We start from the raw sequence: 18,388 nt of genomic DNA, 5'->3' as shown, positions 1-18,388 counted from the left end.
CATTATGACTGTGTAATGAGACTGATTACGGGGTTTCTGTAATTTTGTTTCTTGTTTTATTGTATCTTCCAAATTGCAATAAATTTGTCTTCACATTTAAGCGCCTCCCTCCTGAGGCCTCCCCAGGCCCCCTGATGAGAACTGACTGCCGTCCCATCTCCCTCTGCTGCTGGCACCGCTGGCACACCCTGCCTCCTCCTGGTCTGCGTCTGTGTCCCACTGCCCTGCACTCGTCCTCACCAACAGGCAGTAAGTACCTTACACAGGAACTCTGCCTTGGGCACCTTCATACCCCCCAGCAGGGCCCAACATGGCACCCTCCACCCATCTGAAGTCAGTGGAAACTCAGGAGGCATAGGATACCATGAGACGAAGACGGGCTCCGCAGTCCAAAGGGCTGGGTCAGGCCTGAGCTCTCCCACTGATTGGCTGCTCTTTGGTCCCTATTATGGGCACTCAAATGGTCCATCCTTCCCAACTGGTCACCAGCTTAGACCTCTAAGTATCCAGTATCCTTGCACGACAATATGGCAATATATCTGGTGCTCTCTCCCACCATCAAGCATGCTGGTTACCTCAAGGGTCATTGCTGATGGCACCAATGTCCAGAGAATCCCTGCAGGTCCAGAGAATCCCTGCAGGCCCAGAGATGCAATTTCTTCAGGCCCAGAAACCTGGTCAGCCAACTCAGTCACACAATGTACATTGTCTTGACTTTGTGACTTGCCAGCTGCGTGATCTTGTATAGGACCTTGAACATATAAACTTGACATCTCTGAGTGTCAATTTACTCAACTGTCCAAAATGAGGTTTCACTGAGAAGAGACCACAAACACCTGATACTCGTGTGTCCCTCCCCAACCTCACCCTGACAGACATTGCTAATTTATCATAGTATTTTACCCTCCTTAATTGGGATGCAGCCTCAGAATTTTTTTTAATACTTTGTTCCAGGCATGGTGCTCCAATCAAAGTAAACCAACATTTGAAATGAAAGCTAATTCTTATTCCTAACGTCATTCTTTACTTCCCTGAGACCTAGAACAGAACTCAGCCTGGAGTGAATCATTGTTAAATAAATCCACGTGAATACATTCCAGTTATCGCTGGTTATTAAGAGAGAAATCTTTGATAGACACCAACCATCATGTTCTGACCCAGGACCAACTACTTCCTCCTTCCTGGGATTCCTAGCCATTCAGTTGACGCCCTCTGCTGTCCATCAGCCTGTACTGCAATGGCCCTCCACTCCCAGATGGAACCCAGGGCAGTGATGCCACTGGTGTCACAGGCCCAAACTTCCTCATCATGATAACCTCCTGGATGACTCTGGATGTAGTCACACAGACACCTGTTTAGTCACTTTGAGCTTTACTTGGCCTCCTTCCCTCCTCTGCGCTCTCCTCCACTTCCATCCTCAGAACTGAGAACTCAGTGGTCCAAGTCTGTCCCTCCACAGCTGATAATATTAAGGCCAAGTGAGGAGAGGAGACTGGCTCAAGGTCACATAACCAGTCAGACCAGAACTCTGATCCCCACACTCCCTGGCCCTGGCACTTGCACGCACCAAGCTGCCCTTTCTCTTCTCCAAAGAAGGGCTTCCCTGGTGGCTCAGAGGTTAAAGCGTCTTTCTGCAATGCAGGAGACCTGGCTTCGATCCCTGGGTTGGGAAGATCCCTTGGAGAAGGAAATGGCAACGCACTCCAGTACTCTTGCCTGGAGAATCCCATGGACAGAGGAGCCTGGTGGGCTACAGTCCACGGGGTCGCAAAGAGTTGGACACGACTGAGCGACTTCACTTTAAGAACAGGACAGGAAAGAAGTTGCCCAGGGTTGTGGAGGCCCGGATTTCTCCAAGACCCTCATCCATCTAGGGGTTCTGCTTGGAGCTAAGGAGCTATGGGGCCTCTCTGATCATCCTGCCATCTCCTCACCAAGACCTGCCTGATCTGACCTCCTCTCTGAGTTCAGACTCCCAACTCGACCTCCCATTCACTGTCCTGCAGCCTCAGTGACCTCATTCCACCCTCAGAGCCTCTGCACTTGCTGTGATCTTTTATGGAATACTTTTGCCTCAAATTTTTGCATGACTGACTCCATCTTGTTGTTCCTCAGAATGCCCCTCTGCTAAGAATACTTCTTCTGCCTCCTGAAGGCAGCTCTTTGCATCAGTTTGGGCTCCTATAACAAATTACCATAGACTGCTGCTGCTGCTGCTGCTGCTGCTGCTGCTGCTGCTGCTGCTGCTGCTGCTGCTGTTGCTGCTAAGTCGCTTCGGTCGTGCCTGACTCTGTGCAACCCCATAGACAGCGGCCCACCAGGCTTCTCTGTCCCTGGGATTCTCCAGGCAAGAATACTGGAGTGGGTTGCCATTTCCTTCTCCGATGCATGAAAGTGAAAAGGGAAAGTGAAGTCCCTCAGTCGTGTCTGTAGACTAGGTGTCTTATAAACAACAGAGATTTACTCCTCACAGTTCTAGAGGCTGGAAGTCTGAGACTGGGGTGCTAGTGTGGCCAGGTTCTTGGTAAAGGCCTTCTTACAGGTTGCAGACTGACAGCTTCTCATTGTATCCTCACATGGTGGAAAGAGAACTAGACAGCTCTCTGGCAGGGGTGTGGGGGAGATCTCTTTATAAGGGCACTAATCCCACTCAGGAGGGCTCCACCCTCAAAACCGACTTGTCTCCTATTTAAATTCCTCACCTCCTAATACCATCATGTTGGAGGTTAGGATTTCACTGCATGGATTTGGGAGACACAGATATTCAATTTATAATACCCCCACACTTCATCACACCACCTTTTATTTTTTACAGCTTTTCATGCAACACGTAGGGCTTCCCTGAGAGCTCAGTTGGTAAAAAAAATCTGTTTGCAATGCAGGAGACCCCAGGTTGATCCCTGGGTCGGGAAGATCCGCTGGAGAAGGGATAGGTTACCCACTCCAGTGTTCTTGGGCTTCCCTTGTGGCTCAGTTGGTAAAGAATCCACCTGCAATACAGGAGACCTGGGTCCAATCCCTGGGCTGGGAAGATCCCCTGGAGAAGGGAAAGGCTATTCACTCCAGTATTCTGGCCTGGAGAATTCCATGGACAGTCCATGGGGTAGCAAAGAGTCGGACACGACTCAGTGACTTTCACTTTCACTTTATACAACACGTATTTATGAAGTAGATACTGGGCACCTTCCCTTTTCGTTTTCCTGTTCATTGTGTGTTGTCTGTCTCCCCACAAGCACACCCCTTGGGACCAGGAGCTTTTAGCACCCAGCACTAGAATGAGCACGCAGGAAGCGCACAGTAAATGTTTGTTGGCAAAATGGATAAATGAGGAACTTGAAAAGGAGTTAGGAAGAGAGTCCTAGACAGGGAATCAGGGGTTAGAGGATGTGCGTTTGAGACCACCTCAGCTGCTGGGCGACCTTGGGCCAGTCACAACCTCTCTTAGCCTCATATGTCCTGATTCTGAAGGTCCCTTCCTGCCTGGAGAGCCTGAGGCTCTCTGACCAGGAAGACCTCTGAGCCCACCCAGAATGCAGCTCTGTCCCTTGGACCTAGTGAAGGGGGAAAGGTGGGCTCCCTTCCTCCCTCTCTGTGGTTCCTTCCGTTAGTTCCGGGTCCAACCCTTCCTGGGAAGAGAGGGTAGAAGCCAAGGTGAGAAGACAGCCCTACTCCCCAAGGGCCTGAAGCCTGCACTCTGCCTCCAGGATACTAACTGTGGCCAGCCGGGCTGTGACTACCCTGCCAGCTCCCAGCTCCCTGCCCCTGGGAAGCTGGGGAAGTTCAGCCACTGCCCACACGTGGTTGTTTGATCAGGGAGCGGGGAGGGAGCACCGGCAGCCAAACTGCTGGCCCAGCTCCGCTGATGGTCTCACTCGAGAGCCCAGGAGTACAAAGCAGAGCCGGGCACAGTGAAGTGGCAGGGGCCTCCCTGCTAGCTGGGGCCAGCAAAAGAGGCCCCAGGCCCCAGCTCAGAGCCACGTGTGGCCGTAGGCTTCGGTAGTCAGATCCCTTCCCAGCCCAGAACAGTTTGGAAAAGGTACCTACAGTTCTAAAGCCCTGGTGACTCAGACCAGTGAAGGATCTGCCTGCAAGGCCAGAGATCCACCTGGGTTCGATCTCTGGGTCGGAAAGATCCCCTGGAGAAAGGACTGACAACCCAGTCCCGTATTCTTGCCTGGAGAATTCCATAGACAGAGGATCCTGGTGGGCTACAGTCCGTGGGGTTGCAAAGAGTCGGACACGACTAAGCAAATAACATTTTCACTTTTTCACCTACAGTTCAACTCAGTGAGCAAGGAGTGGACTGCTGATAGGCTCAGAGCCTGTGCTGTTAGAAGCAGAGCTTGTGCACCCATAGGCTGAGGAACAGGAAGAGAAGTCAGGGCTAGAAGCCTGGAGGAGCGTGGCTTTGACTCATCCATGGAGCCAGTGCCATAGCCAGCCTCCCTGCCCATGGAAGAGGGAAGCCAGCCTGGCTCATGCCCCTTCATGAGGGCCTCTCTAGTGACAGGGCAAGTAGGGCACCATGTTCCTAGATTACCCCTTCCCCACACTGATAGAAACTGCTTTCAGTCAGGAGCCAAACCGGAAGGGCCCTGAGCCCCTAATTCACACTAACAGGTCAATGACTCCAGGCAGAGTAACAGGACAAGTCTTCAAGTGGAGATCAAGCTTCTTGGGTTCAGAGCCTTTCAACACATTATCCCAGGAAGATCAGTCATACGTGGAATAAATTTTATTTTCAAATATGTAAGAGTGTGCGTATATATGTGAGAGAGAGAGAGAGTGTGTGTGTGTGTGTGTGTGTGTGAGTGTGTGAGCATAGAGAAAGAGAGGAGTAAACTGTCTGTTTGATATCTTTCATATGTCTCATGAGCTCCTCAGCCTTAACATGGGCAGACCCAGCTCAGAATCTACCCTCCACCCAAGCCAGGTCCTTTCCATGGAGTCCCCCGTGGAGCACAGGCAGAAGCCCACACTCACCCCATCTCCCTGCTGTGCGTTTCACTGACTCCCAGAGATTTCAGGTCCTGAACACCTCCTAGGTCTGCCCACTTCTCTCCTGAGTGGTGGCCATGCTAGGGCGCCCACAGGGCCCCCCTGCCCGGGGTCCGAATGTGGACTGTCGGTCCCCATCCCCCACCTTCTTTTGCCACAGCCACACCCACTGCTTGGCCATCGTCAAGCCAGGGGGTGCCCATGCCAGCAGTGGGAGCAAAGGCCCTACAGCCTTGGAAAGAGGCTGCCGTGCAGAGGGCTTGGGTAGAGGCCCCAGGGAGGGGAACGTGGGCCCTTGGCCCCTTGGACTTGTCTCCCTGTCAGGAGAGTCACAGACCACAGCAGACCAGAGCAGGGCGTTCTGAACAGTCCAAGAATGATCCTGCGGCCACCTCCACTCTGGCTGCCCTGCCAACCTCTTCTCTACTAACCGAGGCGATCTCTCAACAGTCCATCGGGGTGGCTTGATCCTGGAAGATCCCACGTGCCTGGAAGCAACTAAGCCCGTGTGCCACAGCTATTGAGCCTGCGCTCTAGAGCCCACGAGCCACAACTGCTGAAGACCGCGTGCTCTAGAGTCCATGCCCTACAACAAGAGAAGCCCCTGCACTGAGAAGGCTGAGCACCGCAGCTAGAGAGAGGCCCCGCTCACCGCAACTAGAGAGAGGCCCATGCAACAACGAAGACCCAGCAGAGACAAAACAAAACAAATAAATAAATATTCTTATAATAGAGACAAGACATTAAAAAAAAAAATCAGTTGGATCAGGGACTTCCCTGATGGTTCAGTGGTTAAGAATCGCCTTGCAATGCAGAGGACATGGGTTCAGTTCCTGCTCAGGGAACTAAGATCCCACATGCCACAGGGCAACTAAGCCCGTGAGTCGCAACGAGAGAGTCTGTGTGCCACAACAAAAGATTCCACATAACTCAGTGAAGATGCCACCTTCTGCAACTAAGACCCGACGCAGCCCAATAATTTTTTTTTAATCCATCAAATAACATTACACTTTTCTGTTTTGAACCCTTGAATGGCTCCCCATTGCTCTCAGATAAGTGCAAAACTCAAGTGCCTCCTATGAGGCTTTAGGATCCGACCCTGCCAGCCTCTCTATTCCTGTTTCTGGTCACACTTCCCCCGCTCTCCACCCCGGTCATGACAGCCTTCTTTCAGCCCCAGACTGGCCATGTCAGTCCACCCACAGGCCTTAGCACATGCTGTTCCCTCTGCCTGCCATGCTCTTCCCTCCCAACTTGGCCTAGTTCATTTCTCTGCAATCTTCACATCTCAGCTCTCCACAAATCCTTCAGGATTTCCCTGCCCACGTCAGCCTCCTGGTGCAGCCCTCTCAGCTCATTGTAGCACGTTGAAGGCAACTTGCCCCTGGCCTGTGTGATGATTTGATTAACCTCTTTCTTCCCCTGCTAGACTGAGGGCTCATGCAGCCTGAGGCCTGTCTGTTTTGCTTGCAATCTGGCACAAAGAATAACAGCTGGCATTTATTGAGAGCTTACCATGTCCCAGGCACTGTGGTAGTGTTTTCCATGCACTATTCCCGTGAACCCTCGTGATAACCTTATGAGGTTCAGGGTTGTATGCTGCCATTATATCCATTTTGCAGGTGAAGAAACTGAGGCACATGGGGTTAAGAAGCTTGCTGAGGTCACATTCAGTAACTGGTAGGGCCAAGACTGAGCCTTGCAGTGTCGCAGAGTCCATAGGCTTCCCCTCTCATTGTATCGGCATCTCCATTGCACGTACTCCATGAATAGTTTTCAAATGAACAGAAAGACACACACGCACACAATCCAAGAGAGCAGGATGAGAACAGATGTAGTTTCTGGTTGGCGGGATCATGGATGTTTATTTTCATCTCTCGCTTGTATGTTCCAATTTTTCTATATGAAACAAGTATTTGTTGATGCCTTCAAATTAAGAAAGAAAACGTTAAAAATCTCTCTAATCTTTTAAAAAGGGAAAATCATGGACCCAAATCAAGACTTCCAAAGCAACAGTCTGCCATTTCTACTTTGGCAGAGGACACAAAGCGTTTTCCAGCAGTGAAGGCCTTGGGATGTGTCAGGAAGAATGCAGGTGTTAGCTTCAAACAAACAAGGGTCTCAATCTCAGCTCTTGCTGTGTGGTTTTGAGTCTTGTCACCTCTCTGACCTCAGGGGACCTCCTGACTTCTGACCTCGTCTGTAGAACAGGACATCACTGCCTTATCATCCTGACAGGACTGCTGTGAAGCCTGGCGAGAAAGGATGTGAATGCCTCCACGGGAGGGCTTGGCAGGGAGTGGTGGCCATTAGCCTCAGCCCAGCCCTTCTGGACCGGCAGGAGGACATGCTTGCCTCACAGGGCCCACACGACCACACGCAGAAGCAGCCACCTCCAGCCACTCCGTCCTGCCTCTCGTGCGCCTGTTCCCGTCCGCCGGCTCTCGCTGCGTCCCTCCGGGTCTAAGGACACTGGGCTGCCCGAGGTGACCTCGAAGCAAGCCACAGGTGGGAACCCAAGGATGCAGGCCACCCAGACGGGTGTTTTCATGCCTGCAGGCTCCCCGTGGGGGTGAAGGACGCAGCCCCCTCCTGCCGCATCCTTGCCACCACCACCCCCAGGAGGACAGAAGGAGCATTTTTTCACCTAGGTGGAAATCCCAAATCAAACCCCAGATCTTCTGGGGCCGTGGTTTGGAGGCGATCTAGGGGGATTCTCTGGTGAGGCCTCGGGAAGAAAAGCAGAGGAGGGCCGAGAGGAAAGGAGGGAGGGAGCCGAGACGGGCCGCCTGGCGGCCGCCGCGGCTGCTCTGGTGTTTACTTTCTACCACAGCCTTGAACACCGTGCGGCTCTGAAGGAATTTCCAAGAAGATCGAAATTTGAGGAAATCAAAGTTTAATTAGTCACAGCTGCCGTAATGTATTCCAGGTGATGGCTGGTGTGGCCGTGTCTCCCCTCGCAGGCCCTGTGACGCCTGTCACCCTCCATGGGGGGGGGGGGCGAGTAAACAGCGGGGTGTTTGCGGTGGGAGCCCTTTCTTGGGTCAGCTGAGCAGGGATGGGCAGGCTCGAGAGGGCTGTGAGCTGTCTCCTGCCACCTCGACAGACACTGGGGGGCAGTGAGAGGGAGTGTTCCGCCCAGCCTCTGCCCTCCTCTCTGCCCGTCTTCAGTACCCTAGCGGCTCTCGCAGTGAGAGCAGAGGCGTTATGGGCCAGGAGCAAGGGGGAGGTCTCCTCCCGCTCCTGAGTTACAGTGTGACCTTGGACAAGTCGTTGGACTGGGAGCCTGGCAAAACATCCAAGAGACAGAGGACCCGGTGGGAATCCCAGCTCTGCCCTGTGACCTTGGAAAAGTTGCTGAACCTCTCTCTGAGTCTCTCCCGCTTCATCTCTAAAATGGAATTGGGTACGTGGAGGACACAGGTGGAGGACATTAGCATAGAGCTGACAGGAGCAGAGACGCATACCACCAGGGCTTCCCAGGTGGTGCCAGTGGTAAAGAACCCACCTGCCAGTGCAGGAGACATGAGAGACGCAGGTTCGATCCCTGGGTCAGGAAGATCCCCTCGAGGAGGGCATGGCAACCACCCCTGTATTCTTGCCTGGAGAATCCCATGGACAGAGGAGCCTGGCGGGCTATAGTCCATAGGGTCACAAAGAGCTGGGCGTGACTGAAGTGACTTAGCACGCATGCATGACAGGAGCTCAGTTAATAACCACGGTGGGCCTCAGTTCCCCTATCTTCAGATTGGAATGGGGTCACCATACTGTAAGGGAGGGAGAAGCACTTTCAGCTCCTCAGAGTAAAGCCAAGTGGACAAACACACCAGGGCAAGGTTACCCCGCTAGAGCGGTGTTCTTCAGAGAGGGGACAGCCCAGAGATGCTGACCCGTGGCCCGAGGCATCTTGTGATGGACCCAGCTCCAGAGCTGGGGGGCATAACTGATGAGCATGGGGAACAGGTTCTCTCTTCTCTGGGTCTGAACCTGCCACCGTGCCCACCTGTAGGAGGCTCTCTGCTGTGCTGACCCCAGCCCTCCCCTCTCTCTGTCATTGTCATCCTGTCAAGAGGAGTGTCCACACTCCCAGCTCTGGAGGGATCACAAGCTGGTTCTGTTCCGTCCCAACCAAGTTTGGGGAGATGGGCTGGGGCTGGCCCTTTCCCCCGACTCTGCCTCCAATGAGCCCTATGTTTGGGGACTCGAGTGTCCTGGAATGTCAAAGGGGGCTGTTCCCAAGAGCACAGATGGGCACAGTGCCAGCTGGCTGGTCCCTCAGCAGTGCTCCTCTGCGGACCCTGGGAAGACCTCCTGGGCCAGCAACCCAGCCGCAGCGGGCTCGAGGACGCTGAGCCATCCGCAGTGTGCTTCCCACTCCGTGCAGCCGCCTGGGGTCAGCCACAGACGGTTTCCTCAGGATGGAGCTGAACTCGACTCCTCTCCTGCCTGTCCAACTCCCTGCCCCTACCCACCAACTCCTCCCTCTCTCTTTCTCTTAATTTTTTCCCAGCCTTGGGAGTTATTGCTAACGTAAGTTTTTGAAACGCAAAGCTAAGAAGTCATTCTTTTTCTCCCTGTGTTTCTGCTGTGTCACTCCTTCCCTGAGGCAATGGACAGAAAGGTCAAGTGAACTGAAGGGAGGGGTCAAGGGGAAGAAGGAAACACCAGAAACCAAGGCCTCTCAGTCAACAGTTCAAAAGCCGTATCCTGCTTTGTAGCAGAGGGAGCTCCTGTGTAGTTCCCAAAACACGGCCACCAGGCACACAGAGGCAGCCGCAACGTTGTATGGAATATATTCCTTCAACAAATACATTCCTTGTGAAGCTATCACTTGTCCAGTATACACCTTACTCTTCCATCACAATAGTTATGAAGATGTGAAAGGGAGACGCTATCACTTGTCCGGCAGCAGCCTTTCCTCCTCTTTCCTCAACAGCCAACCTGCTTCTACCTCAGAGGCTGAAAATGCCAGCTGATCACTTTCCTAGCCTTCCTTGCAGCTAGAGAGGGTCATGAGACCTGATTCTGGTCAGCGGGACCTGAAAGGAAGTTGGCTGAGGTGACTTCTGGGAAGGTGACTTTCCTCTCTGGCTTGAAAAAGAAAAAAGGTGCGTGAGGAGAAAGGCTCCTTCCTGCTCATGGTGGCCATCTTGTGATCACATGAGGACCAGCCTGACGACAGAAGCCAGCACTTGAGGTTGGCAGAGAAAAAATGGAAAGCACTTGGGTCCCTGGTGCTGTCATCGTGCCCTGTGGAATCAACCCCGAGACGTCTGGATAAATGAAATAGTGTTCTCGTCATGTGAAATCTCTTTCAGATTTACTTCAGTTGTGCGTGGCTAAGTCGCTTCAGTCATGTCTGATTCTTTGTGGCTCCATGGACTCTAGGCTCCTCTGTCCTTGGGATTCTCCAGGCAAGAATACTGGAGTGGGTTGCCGTGCCCTCCTCCAGGGGATCTTCCTGACCCAGGGATCGAACCTGTGTCTCTTATGTCTCCTGCATTGGCAGGCGGTTTCTTTACCACTAGCACCACCTCGGAAGCCCTTACTTCAGTCACTTGTAGCCAAATGTAGCCCAACTCATGCTGAGAAAATATTTCAGAATCCTTTCAGGTCCATGCTAGTCAGGGCTCTTTTTAGTTGCAAGGTAGCCACAGGAATCCAACTTCAACCTGCTTAGCCAAACAAGGCAGTTTTAAAAATGAACACACGTTGTTATCTTGTGAAACAGCAGAAACATGACTGGGTTTCAGAACAGTTGGAACCAGGAACTTCTAAGACCATCAGGATTTTCTCTATGACCCTCATATTGTGTGCCACCATTTTGAGGCAGTAAATCCTTAGGGATTTATCACAAAATGTTTGATTTCCAGAAATGGTATTTTTGTTTACTTTTTATATGCCTTGAGAAAATAAAAAGATGGATACATTTCTTAATTTTAGAACTAGATATTGTAGAAAGTTTTTTTTTTAGAAAATGACTCCTATTGTTAGTAATTTTCTTCTAGTGTTCTAAACGTGTACCCACGAGGCCTCAAGTTTCTGGGAAGAGTTTCTGTTTATGAATGTTCACCATGTGATATTCTGGGTGCAATATGAGTACGGCTGATGGCGAGAAACCCTCTTCGGATGGGCAACAGCTTCCTCCCTGGTGTCTGTGTGAGGAAGCCAGCGCCTCAGACACCAATGGGGCTCACTTCCTGTTGGGGGAACACTGTCTTCTAATAAGTAGAAACCTTCTCTCTTCAGATAATCTGCTGCTTCACTTTACTAAAATGAGTTCAAGGTTTGGTTTCAAATCCTCCTTCAAGTGCCAGTGCGGAAAGAACTCTAAACATCGTGGGAACTCAGTCAACCATAAAGAGTTTTGAATGTTGTGTCAGTAAAAAGTCAAAGTCGTATGATTTTTAACATGGAAACAAGTCGTCTCTTTTTCACATGTTTAGAAGCAACAGATCCGTTTTTTAAAAAGAAAAATTTGATTAAGAATAGCACAATCGGGGCATTCCCGGGGGCTCAGTGGCTAAGAATCTACCTGGCAATGTAGGAGATATGGGTTCAATCCCTGATCTGGGAAGACCCCACATACCTGGGAGTGACTAAGGCCTTGGTACCACAATTATCGAGCCTGTGTTCCAGAGCCCGAGAGCCACAACTCCTGTGCCCACACGCCCTACAGCCTGTGCTTTGCAACAGGAGAAGCCGCCACCCTGAGAAGCCCAGGCACCGCAGCTGGAGAGTAGCCCCCACTCACTGCAACTAGAGAAAAGCCTTCGCTGCAAGGAAGACCAGCACAGCCAAAACTAACTGAATAAATAGAATTATATTTAAAAAAATAATAGCGCAATCTAATGCAAAACGAAAGAGACAAGGTGGGCAGTTAGGTGTAGGATGGCTTGGCCATTGGTGTGTTTAAAAGGCTTTTCTGGTGATTCTGGGGTATAGACTATGAGTCCCTGGAGGATAGGGCCCATGTCTTAGGTGTCATTGAGTCCCTGTCCCTAGCATATATGTGACAGGCACATAGTAGGTTAATAAATGTCCCCTGAATCAGTGAACAAGGAAAAGATGGGAATGCAGAAGCTGCAGAAGGGATTTTTCTGTAGGATTTTCTCATCCATTAAATATCAGAGAATCTGTGTCTCTGAGAATGGCCCCTCAAGGTGAGGGTGGGGTTCAGGAGGTAGGGGTGGGGTAGACCGGAGCTCAATGGGGACCCGGGCCTTGCCCAGGATGCTGACCCAAACCTGGGGTTCGACCCAGACAGAGCAGCTTCTCGGAAGCCCCCGGGCCCATGGGGAGGCTCACCGCCCTGCACCAGGCCCCCGAGGAGAAAACGCATTTGTTTACTTGACCTGAGTGACATATTCATTGATTTCTCTGGAGCGGTTCATTCATAAACGCAAATTGAGCCTCCCTCCTGGGGATGCCAACGGCCTTTTAACAAGCTCCCCAAGGCGCAACTTCTGAAAATGAGTCACTGATGAGCCAGAAATGGAGTTCGCCTGCCCAGCCTGGGCCTGTTGGCTCCGGGGACCGCAGGGCGGCCAGGCAGGAGGTGACACCCCAGACTGGGGGCCTCAGCCAGCAGGCGGGGCACAGTGGGTGGGGCAGAAAGTAGAATGCCCCAGCTCTTTACTGTCAGGAGCATCTGGTCAATTAAGGCAAAGGGGTTTGCTGCTCACATTCTCTCGATAAATCTCCACTGCAGTCAGCCTGAGCAGATGAACACAACCAGGGAAACGGACTGAGAGAGTTTCTTCAACAGAAACACCCTGTTTTCTTTCTTTTACTCATGGTCAGTCGCTTCAGTCGTATCTGACTCTTTGCAACCCTACAGACGGTAGCCCACCAGGCTCCTTTGTCCATGGAATTCTCCAGGCAAGAATATTGGAATGAGTTGCCATGCCCCTCCCCCAGGGGATCTTCTCGACCCAGGAATCAAACCCGCAGCCCCTGTGTCCCGTGCATTACAGGCGTGTTCTTTACCACAGAGCCACCGGGGAAACCCTTTCTTTCTTTTGGGTCCCAACAATTTCAGTTCTTGCCAACACCAGCTGCTCAGCAAATTTTGAGGAAACAGAGCTCAGAGAAAAGCAGTGATCTGCCCAAGGTCAGACAGCCTGGTGTTTTTTAATAGGGATTTACTGATCACAATCAGGCACATTTACATCTGTAATCTCACCTGATCCTTACAATAAAATATGGGGTATATATTGGTACCCAAAAATATCTGGGTATTGGTAGATAAGGGTACCCAGCACTTTATTTTATTGTACCATCACTTTGCATTATTTTTAACCTTTTTCACTCATGCTCTATTTTAGGAAAGATTTTATTTTCTTTTATCTTACCAGATGACCCTGTTGAAGCTGATCATCAGAAGGCATCTGGGATCCACTGGTCTGGAGAACACTCGCTTCCTTTACTTTCATTTTTTCCCCTTTGCTTTTTCCTTTTACTTCCTTATCCCTTTCTTTCTTCTCCGTGTCTACCTATTTTTTCCTCCCTTCCCTTCTTCCCTTTTTTTGCTTAAAGCGCAGCCCAGAGATTGGTCCAAGAATTAAGAGATATGGAGTTTCAGTTCCACCAACTTTCTGGCTGACCTGGAACAAGTCACTTCTCTCTGGACTTTGTTTTGCCATCTGGAAAAGAAAAGGTTGAGCCTTTGCTCTCTGAAGTTGCTTCCAGCTCAGACAGCCTGATACAGCTAGGACATCTGGTACTACGTCAATTCATGACAGAAGCAAATGGATCTTCCACTTTCTGATCTGGTGGCTGAAGTTTTTTTTTTTTTTTTTAAAGAAAAAGTTATGTATTTATTTGGCTGTGTTGGGTCTTAGTAGCAGCCTGCGGGGTCTTTCTGGGACACGTGGGCTCAGTGGTTGCTGTGCACAGGCTTAGTTGCCCCACAGGCATGTGGGATCTTAGTTCCCTGACTGGAGATTGAACCAGCATCCTCTGCGTTGGAAGGCAGATTCTTAGCCACTGGACCACCAGGGGAGTCCCTGGTTGAAGTCTTAACCAGAGAAATCGGGGTGTATTAATAAGAAGTCCCACCGATGGGACAGCCTGGCACTCCTGCCCACTGGAGAGGCCACCTCCGTATCTCGCTCATGATTCCACTGACGAACCCCAGCGCGTTCCCATTGGCGAGAGGGCTCCTTCCACGCACTCACTTTCAGAATGATGGGCCGTCTCACCCTGTTCTGTTGATTGTGTGTGACATGGCTGTCACTATTGATTAATAAGAGGGAAGCTTCTTATTTCCTCTTAGAGATTTTACCAGCAAATAGGATGTGCAGCCAGCAGGGGAGCAATGGAAACTTGGTAATGGTCGAAGCCTTTTATATTCCATCATTCTTTGGGGAAAAAAATTGTTATGAAAAGTATTCAATAAATAAGAAAGAGTGAAATACTCCTAAAAGATCAGAAGATGTAAGGAAAGCAACTTGTAAATATAATACGGTACTCTTCTCGCAATACTGTTTCAACTCTGCTCTTTCTAACCCTGGTTTTATCTGAAGATTTGTCAAATACTTCTTCCAACCCCCTCTTGAATAGATATTAAGAGGAGAGTATTCCCAGGGAGCGTGTATGTTCTAGGATTTGAAGACTTCATGGAGTGGGTATCTGAAAGCCCAGATCTTTGTTCTCTCTAATAAAATCAATGTTACTACCTATTTTTGACTAATCACAAACTGGTGTTATTGGTCTTAAGAGAAAGGTCATATGGCTGTCAGGTGTTGTATTTTTCTACTGATGACGTAGCAAATTTCCACAAGTGATACTAATGTGCTGTCTTAGAGTTCTGAGGTCAGAGGTCTCACTGGGCTGAAAAGCAAGATGTTGGCAGGGCTGCGATCCTGCTGCGGGCCCTAGGAGAGAGCTCATTCCTCGCCTTTTTTTCTAGAAGCTGCCTGCATTTCCCCTTCCCATCGCTCTGATCTCTGCTTCTCTCATCACCTCTCCTTCTCTGACAGGACTCTTCCTGCCTCCATCTTTTACTTATAACACTTGTAATTACATCAGCTCTTCCTGGATAATCCAGGATAATCTCCCCATCTAAAGATATTTAAGTTAATGCTTTGATTAGGGACTTCCCTGGTGATCCAGGGGTTAAGACTTTGCCTTTCAGCGCAAGGAGTGCAGGTTCAATCACTGGCTGGGGAGCGAAGATCCCATATGCCTCATGGCCAAAAAAACCAAAACAAAAAAACAGAAGGAAAGTTGTAACAAATTCAATAAGGAATTTTAAAGTGGTCCACATCTCCCATCCCTTCCATAGCTCAGTAGAGGACGATAAAATGGTCCACGTCAAAAAAAATCATTCAAAAATACTTTAATTCATTTAATAGTTAAATTATTAATAATGTAATAATGAATTATTTAAATTACTAGTTGAATTAATCTGCCAAGACACTTTTGCCATGTAAGCTAACACATTCATGAATATAGCACTAGAACGTGGACACCTTTGGGGGACCCATTATTCTACTCACCTACAGGTATCTTTTGATTTTAGGAAAAACATCCTGATAGACTACAAAAGTAGGCACAGATTCCTTTCATCCCTAGACCCATGACTCTTCTCAACATGACTTTCTAACTCTTTCCAACAAGAAGTTGATTCTATTCCTCTACCTTTGAATTTGGGCTTGATCATATGACTTTCTTTGGTCCATGGAACACTAGCAATGTGATATAAGCAAAGATGTTAGGACTGCCCGCTCTTTAGGGAGCCCCATAATGATACCCATGTTAACAAGCCTTAGGTAGCCTGCTGGAAGATGAGACATAGCTCAGCCCATCACTGTCGCCCCACCAACAGCCAACCACATACTGGACCAGTGAGTGAGACAATCATCTGTCAGCCAACATGTGAATGAACACGTGAATGACACATGAATGACACGTGAATGTCACGTGAATGAACTCAGCAGAGACCAACAGAAGAACAACCCAGCTGATACTGGCCCAAACTGCCAAGACATAGACTCCTGAGCAAACACATGTCTGTTTAAGCCACTACATTTTGGTATGGCTTCTTACCCAGCAAACGCTTTCTAGTATAACTAGTGACCCTCTGTTGTCTGATCAGATGAAGATTTTTTAATTATGATATCTTACTTCAAACATTTCCTCCTAATTCTGATGGATAATTCAGGAGAAATTCTTGTGAAATGAAATATGTCACACCGTCATTACAGAGAGACAGATACCTTTCCATGGACCAGTAAAATATAACAGAATTGCTTCCCGAACAAAGATTTTTTTTTTTCCGAACAAAGATTTAACAAAGTATTTCAAATCTTCTTTTCTCTACTAGACTTTTCTTGAAAGTGGGGACAATGTCTTCCAGGTCAAGTCTTTTTAACAGACCAGGAATTTACATGGACTCTGGAGACTTCCCTGGTGGTCCAGTGGCTAAGACTCTGCACTCCCAGTGCAGGGGGCCAGGGCTCGATTCCTGGTCAGGGAACTGGATCCTACATGCTGCAACGAAGATCCGGCACAGTCAAATACATAAATAAGATGTAATTGTTTAAAAAAAAATGCACAGACTCTAGAGCCAGGAAAACAAGAGTTCCAATCTTGAACTTCCCTGCTGATTATAAGAAATTAGGCAGGTTACTTAATCTCTCTGTGACTCACTCTTCTCAGCTTTAAAATGAGGCTAATGACATTTGGAGCAACCTGGGTGGACCTAGAGAGTATCATCCTGAGTGAAGTAAGTAAGACTGAAGGAGAAGTATTGTATGCCATACCTTATATGTGGAATCTAAAAAGAAATAATACAAGTGAGTTTACTTTTAAAATAGAGACTCACAGACTTAGAAAATGAACGTATGATCACCGAGGGGAAGGGATAGTTAGCGAGTTAGGGATTGACATGTACACACTGCTATAATCCAAATAGATAAGCCAAGAAGGACCTATGACAGAGCACAGGGAACTCTACTCAGTGTTGTGCGCCAGTCTAGACGGGAGCAGGCTTTGGGGGAGAATGGATACATGTACATATACGGGTGGGGCCCTTTGCTGTTCACCTGAAGCTACCACAACATTGTTAACTGGTCATACCTCCAATACAAAATAAAGAGTTTAAAGTTTGAAAAAAAATAAATAAAATGAGGCTAATGGAAACACCTACCACATGGGATTGTTATGAGGATTACGCCCAGTGATACTTATGTGCACTTTGAAGAATGTCAGGTACAAGCGCTCAGAAATGTGAATGATTATTATTACAGTGGGCAGAGCATATGGTAGGTGCTCAGTAAAAACTCGCCCATTTGACCTGGACTTGGGGAATTTGGTTCTGGAAGAACCAGAAACTAAAATTTCCAGGGCCCGAATTTAGACAAACGGCTGTTCTTTGGGAGAGTGTGAGGATGCCTGAGACATTACAGGTCAAATAAGTGTCAGCTCTCCTCACTCAGAAGTTTACCTGCAAATTAACGCTTGACCCGTCTCCAGAGTAGATCCTGATTTTCAGCCATGCCAGAGTGACTGAAGCCCTTGGGACCTTCATGATTTGGTGATGCTCCCATGGTGTGTGTGCACTAAGTTGCTTCAGTCATGTCTGACTCTTTGCAACCCCATGGACTGTAGCCCACCAGGCTCCTCTGTCCATGGGATTCTCCAGGCTAGAATACTGGAGTGGGTTGCCACGCCCTCCTCCAGGGGATCTTCCTGACCCAGGAATCCAACGCATATCTCCTGAGGCTCCTGCACTGCAGCTGGGTTCTTTACCACTGAGCCACTGGGGAAAGCCCTGATCCACGATAATTAGTCTCTAAAAATATCCTCCCTCTGAACCAGTGAACATAGCTCCCAGTCCTCAATGTGCCAGTATGATAGCATGTGACTTCCAAGGCTGGGTCATGTGACTTCTGAGGCTGGGTCATGTGACTTTCAAAGCTTCAGCCTGGGCCTCTTGGAATGTTTGCTCTGGATGGAGTCAGACACCATGGAAGAAATCCAATTAACTTGAGCCCACCATGCTTCCTTATGAAGCTCAACCAACCACATGGAGATGCTACCTGGCAAGAGAGATGCTTCAATCATCTTAAATATCTAGGTTAGATGAACCTTTAGATGACTTTAGCATCTGTTGCCATCTGACTGTAATCATTGGAGAGACCTCAGGCCGGAACTACCCAGCTGAGCCCCATCAAATCCACAGAACCATCAGAGATAATACTAAACAGTTATTTTAAGTCACTAGGTTTCACGATGATTTGTTACACAGTAGCAGATAATCAAGAAAGCTCCTGGAACTTTTGATGAATTCATTCCCAAGATACTTTTTTCACTGATTCAATCTACAAACTTTAGAAACAAATGAATCCAAGTTCAGTATGGGGCCGGTGTGGGGAGCTCACAA

The sequence above is a fragment of the Ovis canadensis genome, chromosome 2 (genome assembly GCF_042477335.2).
Source record: "Ovis canadensis isolate MfBH-ARS-UI-01 breed Bighorn chromosome 2, ARS-UI_OviCan_v2, whole genome shotgun sequence".
NCBI classification, from domain to species: domain Eukaryota; kingdom Metazoa; phylum Chordata; class Mammalia; order Artiodactyla; family Bovidae; genus Ovis; species Ovis canadensis.
This window is presented reverse-complemented; position numbering follows the sequence as displayed.